Source organism: Neofelis nebulosa, chromosome 1, assembly GCF_028018385.1.
Source record: "Neofelis nebulosa isolate mNeoNeb1 chromosome 1, mNeoNeb1.pri, whole genome shotgun sequence".
NCBI classification, from domain to species: domain Eukaryota; kingdom Metazoa; phylum Chordata; class Mammalia; order Carnivora; family Felidae; genus Neofelis; species Neofelis nebulosa.
In genome coordinates this window covers 37,027,987-37,044,618 of record NC_080782.1, presented here as the reverse complement: position 1 = coordinate 37,044,618, position 16,632 = coordinate 37,027,987, and the positions used below count along the sequence as shown (strand labels likewise).

At 33.8% G+C, this 16,632-nt stretch overlaps 1 protein-coding gene and 1 non-coding gene across 2 annotated transcripts in view; both read left to right on the top strand.

Moving 5' to 3' along the window:
• HCN1 (hyperpolarization activated cyclic nucleotide gated potassium channel 1) overlaps positions 1-16,632 on the top strand; it is a 393,365-nt gene that overhangs the window by 147,880 nt on the left and 228,853 nt on the right. The window lies entirely within an intron of this gene.
• LOC131489351 (U4 spliceosomal RNA) lies at positions 12,696-12,836 on the top strand. Its single transcript, XR_009250496.1, has one exon. It is a non-coding gene; the product is annotated as a U4 spliceosomal RNA (small nuclear RNA).

The window sequence follows — 16,632 nt, the reverse complement described above, 5'->3', positions numbered from 1 at the left end:
CTCAAATGTAATTCTCATTTCATTATACTGTAGTGTATTTTTGCCTTTTTCTATTTCACTGAATACCAGTAAATTTTTTTGGAAAATGGGGCTGTACTTTATTCATCTTTTATATCAGTGTGTGCTATGCTTTAGGACATAGTAAATAAATATTAATAAATGAATTTTTTTTCTATTAAATAGTACATCACTCTATCTAAAGCCACAAGATGGATGTGCACCTTTCATATCAATCAGTATTTACTATCTGTGTTTTGGTAAATCAAGCTTGCTTTACTGCAATATGGTACAATTTTTAGTTTTTTCTACTTCCTCTGAAGACTTCTGAATTCCTTTGTAAGATTTAAAATAGGTTTTATAAAATCTTCTCCATGGATGTGACAATAACTACTGTGGAATTAAGTGCTAGAGCTTTTGTTCTCTAGAGTATTATTTTTTAGAGAACCAATTCAATTTAAAAAGTAAGAACATGTATGGGACATGGCTTAAGAATTGTTAAGAGTTATAGAAAAAAATAGATTGTACAGCTTTACATTTTAAGTAAATTATTGTATAGATAAATATCAATAAAATGATCTCATTGTATTACACTAATATATTAATATCTAGTTGGGTCTGGAAACTAGCCATATGGAGCTAGCTTTCAAATATTTTAGCCTGAAATTAGATCTTTAAGTGTAAACTGGGAAAATATGTGTGACATCTAACACATGTGCTGTTCAACATTTTTCTAGAGCTTTAGACTGCATTAACTATATCATATTCCAGAATACATAGTCATTGACTCTTCAGAAAACATTAAAGAGATCCTAGCAAATAACATTTGTTAGGAAAAAAGAAAGACTTTAACCAGTAGAATATATAAAAAAAAATTATATATGATGAAATGTGTTTGTCTATAGCCAGTGCAAAAGATAAAATAGGGTTTTGTAAATAGAGAGTGAAGAAATAGGGAATCCACCTAGGAAAACCAGCTAATTGCTCACACACTTACAGGCTTTAAGGATGTGTAAGAATGGAGAATCTTATCCTTAACTTTACAGGCCACAAACTAAATTTGGCTTCTTTTTTGATAACTTGTTAAACTCAATATTATAACCTTTTGACTAACCTCAATTTTATAGTTTTATATTTGCGGAAATGTTGCAAAGATAATACAGAGGGTTTCCGTTCATCCCATACCCAGTGTCCCTACTTAATAACATTTTATATGCTGTAGTATATTTGTCATACTAATGAACCAATACTGATACATTATTAACTGAAGTCCATACCATTATTCAGATTTGCTTAGTTTCTTTATTTAATGTTCTTTTTCTGTTCCAGGATCCCATCCAAAATCCACACTATATTAAGTCCTCATGTCTCCTGAGGCTCCTTTGGACTGTGACATCTTCTTAGAATTTCCTTATTTTTAGTGACAGTTTTGAGGACAACAGTTTTTCAGTTAGGGTTTATCTGGTATTTTTCTCATGGCTGGACAAGGGCTATGAATTTTTGTAAAGATGACCATAGAGGTATAGTGCCATTCTCTGCTGGCTCACTCACGTCAAGGGTACATGCCTCAATATGACTTGTCTCTCATGGTATTTACTTTGATTACTTGACTGAGGTGGTGTTTGGAGATTTTTCAGTATCAAGTTTCTTCTTTTCTCTTTTCCCATACTGTCCTCTTTAAAAGGAAGTCACTCTCTGCAGCCTACACTTACGGAGTGGGAAGTTATGCTCTTTCTTCTTTAGGAGGGTGTATCAACATAAATTACTTAGAATTCTTCTGCAAAGGAGGTTTTTCTCTTCTCTGGCATTCATTTATTGATTCAACCTTTCATTTATATTATTGAGGACTCATGGATATTTATTTTATGCTTTGGATCATAATCCAATACTATATTGTTTATTTTGTTGCTTAAATTGCCCCACTTTTGGCCATTGGGAGCTCATAGAAAATGGCATTAGAAACAAAGATCAAGGCTTTGGGAGTGTTTTTAACTTTTGTAAAGTAAACCCAAAAGTTTCTCATCAAATTAAGTAACTTCTTAAAACAAATTACCTGTATAAATCCAGACTGCATTAAACTGGGTTGCAGAGATTAATTGTCCCCCAGTATTTATTTTCCATTATGTTCCTCTAATAGGACCCTGAAGTACTAACTGGATCTGGACATCAGCAATAAATCTTCCATTTCTAAGCCGTTTTGTAGTTAGATTTGGCCTTGTGACAGTTATTGAAGATGTGATGAAACTGATATCTTTAAGTATTCTTCTGGTCTTTAAAAGAAATTGTATCATCCTTCTGCCCCTTCTTCTTTTGCCTGATTGGAATGTGGTTATGGTGGGAGATAGAACAGCCGTGTTAAGTACGACAACATGGTAAGAAAGAATTGGGTCCCTGTTGTTCATGTGGTCATGTTGCAAGGTCTGAGATGCTAACACTTAAAAGAGAGAGACATAAAATGTTATTTTTTTGTGTGTGTGTGGGGTGGGACAGAGAGAGAGGAAGAGAGAAAATCGCAAGCAGGCTCCACATGTCAGCACAGAGCCCAACGTGGGGCTTAAACTCACGAACCATGAGATCGTGACCTGAGCTGAAATCAAGAGTTGGATGCCTACCTGACTGAGCCACCCAGGTGCCTGCCCTTAAAATGTTCTCTTTCAATCCTTTGTTATTTGGAGTTTTCCTGTCTCTGACATTCAAACCTAATGTGAATTATATTTGGTATAACATCTTATATGATAAGAATTTTGAATACATCTTGATCTGTTGCCCACAGCCTCTCACTTCAGATTATGTATTTCAGCTACTTACATCTAATTAAATAAATATTTATTAAATACCCCTCGTGAGCTAGGAGGAAATTTAAAAATAAATTAAAAAGCATCCCCGCCCTTTTGAGGTTATATTCTAGTCATATAATAGGAAATTTCCTGAGCACACAGTTCAATTCTTATGTTTGTATACATGCCTCTACTTGAGATGCCCTTCAATTTCTATAGCCTTCACGAAATCTCTTAATTGTTTGTTAAGATTCAGCTGAAGCGGGGCGCCTGGGTGGCTCAGTCGGTTAAGCTTCCGACTTCGGCTCAGGTCATGATCTCACGGTTCGTGAGTTCAAGTGCCGCGTCGGGCTCTGTGCTGACAGCTCAGAGCCTGGAGCCTGTTTCAGATTCTGTGTCTCCCTCTCTCTCTGACCCTCCCCCGTTCATGCTCTGTCTCTCTCTGTCTCAAAAATAAATAAACGTTAAAAAAAAAAAAAAGAGTAAAAAAAAAAAATTCAGCTGAAGCATTGCCTCTTCAGGGAAATCTTCCTCAACTTTTGTAGGCAGTCTTAGTCACTCCTTCATCTGTGCTCCTGGAGCATGTGCTGTGAGCCTTCAAACTCAATATTGAGTCATATCATTTATCTAGTAGATCACAGGTCCTAAAAATTGGTTGTATATTTTCATTCAAGAATTATTACCTACCAAAATTCTGGCAGATGCAAGATGTTGGTATAATTCAACTCTATTAATTTACAAAAATGTGTGACATTCTATTTGGAAGAAGACAATATTAGCATCTACTATAGTATCTAGAGGACTCCCTTCCTTTTTCTTATCAGGGTTCAAGTAATGATCAGGAGTTTGCATGATGGTTCTAGAATCAAAATCCTGTATGGCCTGGAGGGATTTGTTTGAACCAGGGCATGTTGAGGTCTGAATAATTACTGTCCACAAACAGGATGAGTTGCAAGGATCATCTTTTTTAGATTCCAAATTGTGTCTTAATATAGTGAACAAACCTGAAAACATAACAGCAGCATAGATAATAGCTGTCAATAGCTTTAACAAAACCAGTTTTCATGCTTGAGTTCCAATATATCACTTTATTTTAGTTGAGCACAAGTGCATCTGGGGGCTTTACGAGAGAGAGAAGTCCTGCCTTTAAACAGAACACAGTTTGCCCACTGAGATCTTCTTACTGGAAGAGACACATATAAACTGAGAAGGGAGAGCCTGAACATTTGCGAATGCAGTTCATGCTCACACTGCAGCATGTAGGCCTGAGGTGCGGCAATGACTGGAATCTTCTGAACTGCTGAAATGCTTTCTGTCTTTCTTCCTTTCTCCCACCCCCTCCCTCCCTCCCTGGTTGTCTCCCTCCCTCCCTGGCTCCCTCCCTTTGTTCTTACCACCCGGTCTTCTTCCCTCCCTTTTTTCCTCCTTCCCTTCCTCCCTCCCTTCCTTCCTTCTTTCCTCCCTTCCCTCCTTCCTTCCTTCCTTCCTTCCTTCCTTCCTTCCTTCCTTCCTTCCTCCCTTCCTTCCTTCCTTCCATCCATTTCATGTTGTTCTTTATCTATCTCTCTTCCCCAGATGATGAGCATATACAGTTGAATTTTTAAGTTTAGTATACATGTGATGTACTCTATCCAAATAGACTAAATGTGTCTCACTTCCCTGAACAACCAAATTTCTTGGGTTACTTTCACCTCTAGGATATTACATTTATTGTGTGATAGTCTCACTGTTCTTATTTGGGTAGAGGTGCCCACAGAGTTAAAATTGGAAAAGATCAATTTAGCAGGAGATGACACTATGCTGAAGACATGTTAAATACTGGCACTAATAGTAATAATTTATAAGGCTCAGAGAAGAAGCACGTCCTATGTTGATCATGTTTTAAGACCTTGAAAGTAAGGAAAATGTCTTTTTTTTATTGTTAATCTGGGTGCTTTGGGCAGGGTGGACACTTAGTAGCAAATATGTACAGGGTTTTCAAAATATAATAGTGGCATTTTTTAAAAGTACACTGAACTCGGATAAAGTTATAGCAAATGAGATGATGATAAAAACCATTTGTTCACCAGCATAGCTGTTTTGGCTTTTGAAAGGCTTCAGTCTGGAGGCAAAATCCTTGGCCTTGAGGATGGGCTTTCTGATTTTATCTATTAGTTTCTTGAATTATTGCTGCAGTAGAACTCACTCCTATCCTCCGAATGTCTCACATTTACCTATCATCTCTTAAAACCACCCTTTCTTTATTAGTAAAGTTGCATTAATGACAAATATTAAGTCATAGATATTTTATATAAGAAAGCCTGACCTTTAATGAGAATGCTTGAACATGTCATCGAGGCCACCTTGTGTTTTGAAGCACTTCAGTGCTATGATTATTAGTACCACATGCCCCTTATCTTCCTCTTTTCCTAACTTTTTCCCAGAAACACAATGCACAATGTTTGATCCCAGGAACAGAGGTAATGCTGAATATTTGAGGAAAAGTTGGCCATCGATCTTCTGTTATTTACATTACAAAAAGATGAAAACTATGAACATAGAGAATAATTTGGATTGTAAGACAAATGGCACAGTCTGACTTTCTGTGTAGAACTACTTTCAAAAGTAGTACACAGCAGCCTTTGTCTGAGATTTTTCCTGTACTCCTACTTGGACATAGGAAAAAGATACGATGCCCTTTTAAGACATATTTCCAACTCAGTAATTGTCATATGAACTTTAAGAGTCAGTAATAGTCCTACTTGCCAAACGCTTTCACAGTAAGCTTTTTAAAAGCTAAGATTAGAATTAGTTGATTTCTGTCTTCCCTTTAATTTTTAGTGCTTGGTTTATGTTACGTTGCTTTTCTGCATATAAGTTTGTATATCCCTTTGATTATACTCAGAATCCATATATAAAATTAAAATAAGTTTTAGTGAAATTCTGGTAAGATTTATTTTTCTGGAAATATATGCAGGTGTACCATATATCATTTTAAAATCAGAAATTAAATACTGGTAATGATGACTTGTAACCTGGAATTACAATATAGTAGCTGGACAATGCTTACCTTTATATTCATTCAAATATCGATGTAGAATTTTAGGAGTCAGCGCATAGCTTTTAGTTTAAAAAGGAGTTCCAAACATTGAGCTATAACACTTTTGCTTTTGGAAAAGTGCTTGTTTTTCTACCCTTCCACTAATAAAGGCCTAAACACCCTCCTTCGTCACATAATCCACTGCTTCCTTTCCTTTCCAACCATGTGAGCATGTTGCTTAATTCTCAGTTTGCAGGTTGAACTGTTTCTCCCTAATACACGTTTATTTCCCTTTGGGAAAAGAAAAAAAGGTGTTTCTCTATTGTGGATATCTTTTGTAAGACTGTTTATTCTTTTTCTTCTTTTTTTCTGTCACATTTTCAGTGGGACTTTGGAACCATTTCAAAATCTCCGTAAGGGGCATGGATATGGAGCGTGCTTTCCTTCTTTTCCCATCCCACCATCGCCCTCTTAGCTGCTGCTATGGCAACAGACTGGCAACAGTTGTAGAGGAAACCATGCTCAGACTAAGGCCAGATGGAGGGAGTGGGTGCCAGTGGCAGCATTGCAGGGAAGCTGTGTGTAGCGGTGATGAATTGAACTTGGCCGTGTTCCTCTCCAATAAATAGGCAAGTTGGAAAGGGAAGGAAAAGGGCAGAAACTATGGAGCATCACATAAGCTGCACAATTGTTCACTTGAGTGTGGTCCATGTTAATGTGAAATCTATATTTTCTACTTGGTTTTTTTTTTTTCATGATGTACAACATGCTAATGTCTCTGCTGTATCAAAAAAGAAAAAAAAAACGCTTCGTGGTACAACTTCTGTTCTAATAGACTCGCTATAAAACATTTCCTCTACAAAGTATTTTTTTTCTTTTATCCCTAGCCTCACAACTAATGATCTCCTAACTCTTATTATTAACAGTGTTATCTCTTTATTGTTGATGGTGAATGGGAATATTTATTTTTATTAAAAAATGTTACCATTAGTTTGCAGTTTTGCAGCTACTAGATGTGTAACATTGTCTCTTCTGAATATTTTCAAGGAATTTCCTTTGAGTTAATAAGAATTTTCTATTCTCCATGAGCTTTGATGATATAATAATCAGGATTAATATTAAATGAATGGAAAAGAAGGATGACAATTAATTTAGTAAGAAAAACATGATCTCTGTAGAGAGCTGTACCTTTAAACAAACAGTTTGTTCTGTGGGAAAGGTTTTAAAGCTTTTCCAACTCATGAATAAAGATGGAGATAAAAATAAAACAAAAAGTAATTTAACAAGATATATTTGAGTTGTAATTTCCTTTTATGTTGATAAAAAACAGCTTATATTTGTGTTGCTTGAATTGTTACCTCCTTATTTAGTTGGAATGAAAAAAACCCTAGAAAACAGGTACAAACATGTAAAAATATGGTCATTAATATTAATTATTAATATTAATATTTCAATGATATTTAATTATTTTTTTTCTAGAAGTTTTGAACTGACAATCAAATTGGAGATGGATTTTGTTCTCCAAATGACTAGTGTTGGTCAGCTGGTAACTGGCACCACTCATTGGTGACAGACATGAAAATGTAATTGCTTATAGATTGATCCCTAGAAGTAAAACATGTAAGATGTCTTAAAACAATAAAATTTTTTTTCCAAATATTTTTTTTTTGGTTTTCACATGGCAAAAGGCAGTCTTACTCAGTCTGAACTATATTTTAGTATGTAAATAAATGTAATCTGTAAGTAAACTTTATTATTTTTATTGTGAGTTGCAATTATTTATCTAATACAATTTCATTCTGGTATATATAACTATACTACTCTTGTTACTTGAGCAAAGAGAAGATGAGCAAGATCGTACTTAGAGTTATTTAGGTTTGAACTTACGAAGACGTCGTAACACCTTTATTTGGTAAGGACAAGGAGTGACATGTTAATGTAAGCCTGATTAGCCAACTTTCCTTGTTTCTAATAGGTGCTCAATAATAATCATATTATATATTGATGAAAAATCAAACTGCCATTTGAAAATGGTAAAATATTATGTATTTTATCTTATGTATGAATTAATATATATTAAAATTATGGCAATTCTAAATATGTTAAAAAATAAATGGTATGGTTTTAATTTACCCTCCTGTAGTTCCAGCAGTTTTCAACACTTAGACAGTTTGTTTTAACTATATGCAAACTTCTTTCCACATATGATTATGAAAAAATCCCAGGTAAAATACCATTTTGGCCTATTAAAAGTTGAACAATTAAAATGAAGATGTTAAAAAATAAAATATTAATGTGCTTTAAAAAAAGACACATTTCTTGGGGCATCTGGGTGGCTCAGTCTGTTAGGCATCCGACTTTGGCTCAGGTCATGATCACATGGTTCTTGGGTTGGAGCCCCATGTTGAGCTCTTTGCTGACCACTGGGATCCTGGAGCCTGCTTCCGATTATGTGTCTCCCTCTCTCTGCTCCTCCCCCACTCATGCTCTGTCTCTCTCTCTCAAAAACAAATAAAGCTTAAAAAATTTAAAAAAAAAAAAACATTTCTTTTTTTTTTTTTTTTTTTTTTAACTTTTATTTTTAAGTAATCTGTACACCCAGCCTGTGGTGGGAACTTACAACCCTGAAATCAAGAGTCACCCGCTACACCCATGGAGCCAGCCAGGTGTGCCCCCCGCCACTCCCATTTCTTTATTTTCATTAGTCAGTACTCACATTTCCCACATGTCTTCCTTTCTTTTTCATTTAAAACTTTTTTTCTAATCAGAATCCAAGTAAAGATATCTCCTAAGTATCATTTAGTCTGAATGTAGATCTAAAATCAGTTTCTATCTCTGTCTCTCTTTCTCTGTCTCTCTCCTTCCTTTGGTGTTTGTTGGAGAAGCCTATTCATTTGCCTTCAGTTTCCCAAGGTCTGGAGAGTGCTAATGTCAAAATGTTATCTTCCCTTTATTTCCTTTAACTTAGTAGTAAGATTCACGTTTGATTTTTTTTTTTTTTTTTTTGACGAGACTCTATCACAGGTGGTGGTGTGTGCTTACATCAGAAGGAACATACCATCTTCTCTGTGATGTTAGAAGCCACTGCCTAAATCCATTGTTTCATTAAAGGTCACAAAACAGTGAAATTCTAATTAGCATACGCTTTCTTCATGTATTCACTGAATACTTAACATTTCATCAAGTATTCTGTTCACCTACAATGTTTCCTATAGGAAAGGAGAGCTAAAAGTTTGATTCTTTTGATTTATTTACTTTATTTATTCATTTCAACTATTGTGTTATCTTCTATTGTACGTATATACCAACATTTGCATTGTTTCTAATTTTGTATAGGTATACATATTACTGCGATACGAATACTTACACGTTTGGACAATTTCTACTTCAGTATTGCCAATTTTTTTCACATGCAAGTACATAAAAATTTCTCTTGACTCAACATTCAGTTATTTATTAAATGTTCATTGTTATTATTCTTTTTGTTAACCTCCTATTACTGTCCTCAGACTTTCTTTTAGATGTTTTATTTAATTTACATAGCAATTTTATTAGGTGGATACTGTTATTATTCTGAATTTAAAAGTGAGAAAATGGGAGCATGTGGGTGGCTCAGTTGGTTAAGCATCCAGCTCTTGATCTTGTCTCAGGTCATGATCTTACCCTTCGTGAGATCGAGTCCTGCATGGGGCTCTCCACTGACATCATGGAGCCTGCTTGGGATTCTCTGTCTTCCTCTCTCTCTGCTCCTCCCCTGCTCTGTCCCTCTCTTTCTCTCAAAAATAAATAAATAAACATTAAAAAAATAAAAGTGTAAAAATAAAGGCAAATAAACATTGAGTAACTTGTACATACATAGCTAGTAAGGGACAGAGTCAAAATTATTTGGCCTAGTGTTATCTTAATTATTAAAAATGGTAGATCCCATTACTCTTTGAAATTGCATTCATTCTTGATTATTAGTGATATTCACCTTTTCTCATGTGTTTGTTGGCCATTCTGATTCTCTTTTAGTATTGCCTTTTGTACATATCCTTTACCCTTTTTCCCCTTCTTAGCTATCTTCATTTACACATTAATGTCAGTTCAACATCAACCACAATTCATCTATTTGCCAAAAGTACTAGTTTTGTTATTTTTCAGGATACATATTAAATAAAAGTGTAGTATATGGTAGAATCCCTTCCGTACACTTGGATTATAATTCGTGAGACCATATCCTTCTGAATTTTAAAGAGGTTATTCAAACATGTTTCAACTGCAACTGGTAAACACTAAATGATACTGTAGCTTTTGCCTACTAGCCCTGAAATTTACATTATATATAATATAATGCAAACAATACATTGTAGTTTTACATATGCCTGAATTTACATATGTCTGAATTCTGTCAAACAGTGTGGGAAAGAGAAGAGTTAATGAAACATTATTTCCATCCTGAAATTTACAACCTGGTTGAGGGGGCAATTCCAAAATAAATGAAATTAGGGACTGATTTAAAAGGAAAATAGTCACATTCTAGTAAATCTATGCTAAAAATATATGAAATTTTGCCTTTCAGAAGACTGTTTAAATATTTTAATATCTTCCTAGAAAAATAACATAACAAGAATCTAGCATTAAATGAACTCTTAGCTATTTAAAATAAATGTATTTTTAACTTATTTTTGAACTTTTTTTCCTAAAGCCTAGAGATAAAATAATAAATAAGATAGGATCTCTCAAGTAGCACATTATTGGGTAAAACAAAGTAAATGAAAATGAACTGATTTTAATAAGCCATGCATAATCTCAGAAGTTCATGCTAACTGTTCCTATACTGTACAAATATAATAAGATTGTAAAATTAGAGTGTTAACAGTGAGTAGATTTTTGAAGATGGAAATATATGTGAGATTTGATTTTTTTAACTTCTTTGATTATATTTATATTTCCAAAATGCCATTTATGACCCTAAATTATTTTACCTCAAAAAAGTAGTATTCATCTTCAGAGTAGTGGTTAAATGAATGTTAGGACATCCCTATATTAAAATACTACTAAACTGTTAAAACTCTATTGCAGCAATTTTCTATGTGTTAATAAAGAAAACCTTTCAAGATATAATAATTGAGAAAAACAAGGTAAATAAAGCATATATAAATATTCTTATTTATGTTTATTTAAAAAGGATATGTAGTGTGTGTGCAAATGCTGTGCACATAGTATTTATGTTACGTAAAGAATTCTAGAAATATAAGAAACTTAATGACAGTGCTTTACCTCAAGGAAATGGCTTCACAGTTACCTTTTAAAAGATATAAACTTTTGAACTGTTTACATGTTTTAAGTCATGTGTTATCAGCTATTATTACTAATGTAATATTACTCAATCAGCAGTAATTTCAGATATTTAAAACACTTTTTTATGGAAATGCACTATTAACATACAGACAAAGATGTGCTTGGAGCTAATATACTTTAAATCTGTAAGCAATTATTACTATTGATGTCCTAATGGGAAATTTTTATATGTCTTAATGAGCTGTGAAAAATAAAATTCAGGGTCTTACACTGTGTGTCCTTGTGAAAGATAAAATGATTTAGGAGTCCCTGCAATTTGCCCTTTCAATTTAATCACTGGCTATTTCATTGCTTGACATCCATATAATTATTAAAAATCTCAAAGCAATGTGTACACGCCTTATTTGCTGGTTAGTGACATTCTTAAGAAAATAAATGCGTAATTATTTTTCTTTTAGAATAAGAATCAGCAGTGATGGTTCAAAGTATTTGATTAAGTATAATATTTTGAATTACTAAAAAGATAAAGCATATTGTTAGATTGTTTGTAGTAATATAAATTCCAAAAGGTATCCAAGAACCCCTAGATGACACTAGGTGCTTCAAAATTTAAGAAAAAAAATGTCTAAATCATTTTGGAAAGTTAACACAATAATCATTTTCCTGTTCCATAGTAAACATATCTTTTTGGATGCCTGTTTACCTCAAATATGTTCCAAGGCATTCTTTCTTTTTTTAATTTTTTTAAAATATTTATTTTTGAGAGAGAGAGAGAGAGAGCGAGCATGAGTGGGGAGGGACAGAGAGACAGAGAGGGAGACACAGAAACCAAGGCAGGCTCCAGGCTCTGAGCTGTCAGCACAGAGCCTGACGGGAGGCTTGAACTCACAAACAGTGAGATCATGACCTGAGCAGAAGTCGGATGCTTAACCAACTAAGCCACCCAGGCAATTCTGTTGCATTCTTAATATTATTTTTATTGACATGATTTTTAGCATATTTTGATTGAGGAGATAGGAAGGATTGAAATAATGAGCTGTTGTTTAAAATAATTGTAAGGACCTTACAAAATACTTATTTTTTTCTACTGTGTGTTCACTTTCATTATACATCTCTATCCATTTTATTCTTTGTCTCCCAAAGTGAGATTATTTTAAATGAAATTATATATTTGTAGGTGCTGTTAATTTCAGGTAAAAATAGGTTTGTAGGGGTGCCTGAATGACTCAGTTGGGTGAGCATCCAACTGCGGCTCAGGTCATGATCTCACAGTCTGTGATTTTGAGCCCCTGTTGGGCTCTGTGCTGACAGCTTAGAGCCTGGAGCCTACTTTAGATTCTGTGTCTCCCTCTCTCTCTGTCCCTCCCTCGCTCGCACTCGCTCTCTCTCTTTCTCTCTCTCCCAAAAATACATAAACATTAAAAAAAATAAGTTTGTTAATGATAAAATTAGTGTCAAAAATGCTATTATAAAAGCAATTATTATGTTAAGTCTATGCAATTAAAACCTGATTATCATTAAAAGCTAAGCATGAAAATGTATATATAAAAATCTTTATCTTATATAAAGCTTCACCAAAAATATCCCTTTATATAATGAGTTTTGTTGTTTAATTATACAGCTTTGCACAGTGGCAGTATCGTAGCCAGTGAGGTTTATCTGAGGCACCGATTATTGCTATTGTTTAATTATAATTGATGCATATTATGATTACGTTTGATTTATAAGAAGCTTTTAAGAATCTATATTATGTAAAAGATTTATTATATGTAATAAATGTAATATGTTATAATGTATTAGCATTCAACTGTTTTTAACTATCATTTTTCTCTCTTTATTATAAGTATTTTCGTAATAGTTACTTCTTATTCGTCCATTTGTTTTAAAGTTCAGAATAACTTAAAAAAATAAGCAAACACATAACTGTTAAAATTCACAATATTCATTTGCTCTTTCAAGAGAGTCAAATTCCGCTTTCAGTTAGGATACTAATTTTCCTTTGAATTACAATGATTATTGCAGTATATTTGACATTTAATTAATATGTGCATTTAATAAATATGTAATGGGTGCTTACCATGTGCTATGATAAACTAGAATCGACCCTACATTTAGTTGCAGAATAATGGAATATACAATTTAACAATATCAAACAATAATTTTAGGTAAAGAGAAGCTCTACAGAGAAAATAAAACCTGGGTAATAGTTTTGTATGATTGAGAGAGAGAGAGAGAAAGAGAGAGATTTTTGTTGAATCTATCTTAATAATCATCTTCACTTCTTTGGCAATATTTTACAAAGCAAACACTCTACATTGTTTTTCCAGTAGTTTGCTAAGTTTCAGATCTTTAATCAATTATTATATTGAGTGAATGAAGATTCTAAAATTTGCATTTTATAAGCATTATAACATATCCCAACTAGAATGCAGGCTCCTTGGGTACAGAGAACACATGACTATAATGTTTACTATAAAATTTCAGTGTCTAGAAGACTATATATTGTTCACAAAAATTTGCTACCTGATTGACCCACCATTTACCAGCTTTAAGGCACATAAAGTGTGATATTATTCTTCGGCAAGTGTGAACCTGACACAAGGAATGAATGAAGAACAAGGAAGCCAGTGTGGTCCCAGCTCAGCCAGAGATGAGGCAGGAATTCGGGGGTAGGGTCAGAGAAGCAACTGTCACCAGACCTTCTAGTACAGTGATTTCCAGAGAAAAAAATAATATGAACCATATATGTAAGTTTTAATTTTTTAGTATGTATGACAAAAATATAAAAATAAGCAGATAAATGGGTGAAATAAGTGAAGTGGATTACAAGTACATTTATCATGATGAGCACTGGGTAATGTACAGAAGTGTTGAATCATTATATTGTACACACCAAACTGTATGTTAATTATACTTAAATTAAAAAAATTAAGTAAAAATAAAAAGTAAGCAGATAAAATTAATGTTATATTTTATTTACTCCAAAACATGCAAAATAAAATTTTCAGTTGTAATCAATGTAAAAGTATTAACAAAGTGTTTTACTTTTTAAGTCTTTACAGTTTTTCATTCTAAGTCTTTGAAGTTCAGTGTATAATTTATATATACAGCATATTTCAATTTTGCCCAGACATATTTCAAGTGTTCAGTAGCCACATGTGGGCAGTGTAGCTCTAGTGTCTTGTAAACCATCATAAAGACTAGCTTCTAACTTGCTTTGGGAGATCATTTAAATGTTTTATTTATTTTTTAAGTTTTTATTTAAATTCCAGTGAGTTAGCATACAGTGTAATATTAGTTTCAGGTATACCATATAGAAAGTCAACAGTTTTATACATCACCTCGTGTTCATCACAAGTGAACTCCTTAATCCCCATCACCTATTTAACCCATTCCCCACCCACCTCCCCTCTGGTAACCATCAGTTTGTTCTCTATACTTAAGAATCTGTTTCCTGGTTTGCCTCCTTCTTGCTCTCTTTTCCCCTTTGCTTATTTTGTTTTGTTTCTTAAATTCCACATGTAAGTGAAATCATGTGGTGTTTGTCTTTCTCCAACTGACTTATTTCACTTAGTGTAATACTTTCTATTCCATACATGCTCCTGGAATTGGCAAGATTTCATTTTCTTTTATGGCTGAATAATATTCCATTGTATATATATATATATATACTACATCTTCTTTATCCACTCATCGGTCAATGGATACTTGGACTGTTTCCATAATTTGGCTATTATTGATAATGCTGCTATTTGAGCTGTATGTATCCCATTGAATTAGTATTTTTGTATTCTTTGGGTAAATATCTAGTAGTGCAATGTTGGATTGTAGGGTAGTTCTGTTTTTAAGAGGAAACTCCATACCGTTTTCCAGAGTAGCTACACCAGTTTGCATTCCCACAAGCAGTTTAAGAGGGTTCCCCTTTCTCCACATTCTCACCAACATCTGTTGTTTCCTATATTGTTAATTTTAGCCATTCTGACAGTGTGCAGTGGTATCTCATTGTAGTTTTGATTTGCATTTCCCTGATGATGAGTGATGTAAAGCATCTTTTCATGTGGCTGTTTGCCATCTGGATGTCTTCTTTGGAAAATGTCTATTTGTGTCTTCTGCCCATTTCTTCACTACATTATTTGTATTTGGGGTGTTGAGTTCAGTAAGTTATTTATAGATTTTGGATACTAACCCTTTATCAGATATGTCATTTGCAAATATCTTCTCCCATCCTGGAAGTTGCCTTTTAGTTTTGTTGAGTGTTTCCTTCACTGTGCAGTAGCTTTTTATTTGGATGTAGTTCCAGTAGTTTATTTTTGCTTTTGTTTCTCTTGCCTCCGGAGACATATCTAGTAAGAAGTTGCTACAGCCTTTGTCAAAGAGATTATTATCTGTGTTGTCCTATAGGATTTTATGGTTTCATTTTCCTGCTGGCCTAAGATTAATTGACCATATAGTTATGGGTTCATTTCTCAGTTTTCTATTTGTTCTGTTGATCCATGTGTCTATTTTTGTGCCAGTACCATACTGTTTTGATCACTATAGCTTTGTAACATAACTTGAAGTCCAGAATTGAGATATCTCCAGCTTTGCTTTTCTTTTTCAAAGTTGCTTTAGCTATTTGAGATTTTTGTGATTCCATACACATTTTAGGATTATTTGTTCTAGCTCTGTGAAAAATGCTACTGATATTATGTTAAGGACTGCATTAAATGTGTTATGTAGATTTCTTGGATAGTATAGACATTTTAACAATATTTGTTCTTCTAATCTATGAACATGGGATGCTTTTCCATTTATTTGTGTCATTTTTAACTTCTTTCATTGGTGTTTTATCATTTCAGAGTACAGGTCTTTCACCTCTGTGATTAGGTTTATTTCTGGTATCTTACTGGTTTTGGTACAATTGTAAGTGGGACTGATTTCTTATTTTGCTCTTTGCTACTTCATTAATGGTATACAGAAATGCAAAAACATTTCTGAAGAATGGTGTGGCATGACTCAGGTTTTAGTGAACTGGCTGCTGTATTGCTAATGGTATAAACATGGGCAGATACCTGGATTATTGTACTGACACAGGCAATAGATGAGAAGGGTTAGGGCCAGGCTATAGGTGGAAGAGGTAGTGAAAGAGGCTAAGGTCCGGATGTATTTTAAAATTAGAACCCTCACTTGGCTTGGATATGAACTGGAAAAGACAGAATGGAACAAAAGGTCATCTCCAGGATTTTTGTTTAAATGAGCTTATATCTAGACAAGGAATTAGTTCTTATTTCTAGATTTGTGATTTCCAGGTGAAGGTGCATACTTTCCTGTGCATACACTAGATAATACAGTGGGTGAGAAAGAAAATAAGAGCATTTAAACTATTAGGAAATATAAGAACTACTCCCTGGAAGATTGTTAGCCCTTCACATCCACACACAACACACACACACACACACACACACACACACAGACCAGTGCAACTTGACTCCAGCTGGCTTCATACTGGTAAAGAAATCAGTTACAATTATAATATAGTATAATCAGGATTATTTAGTATTTTACTCTGTAAAAGTA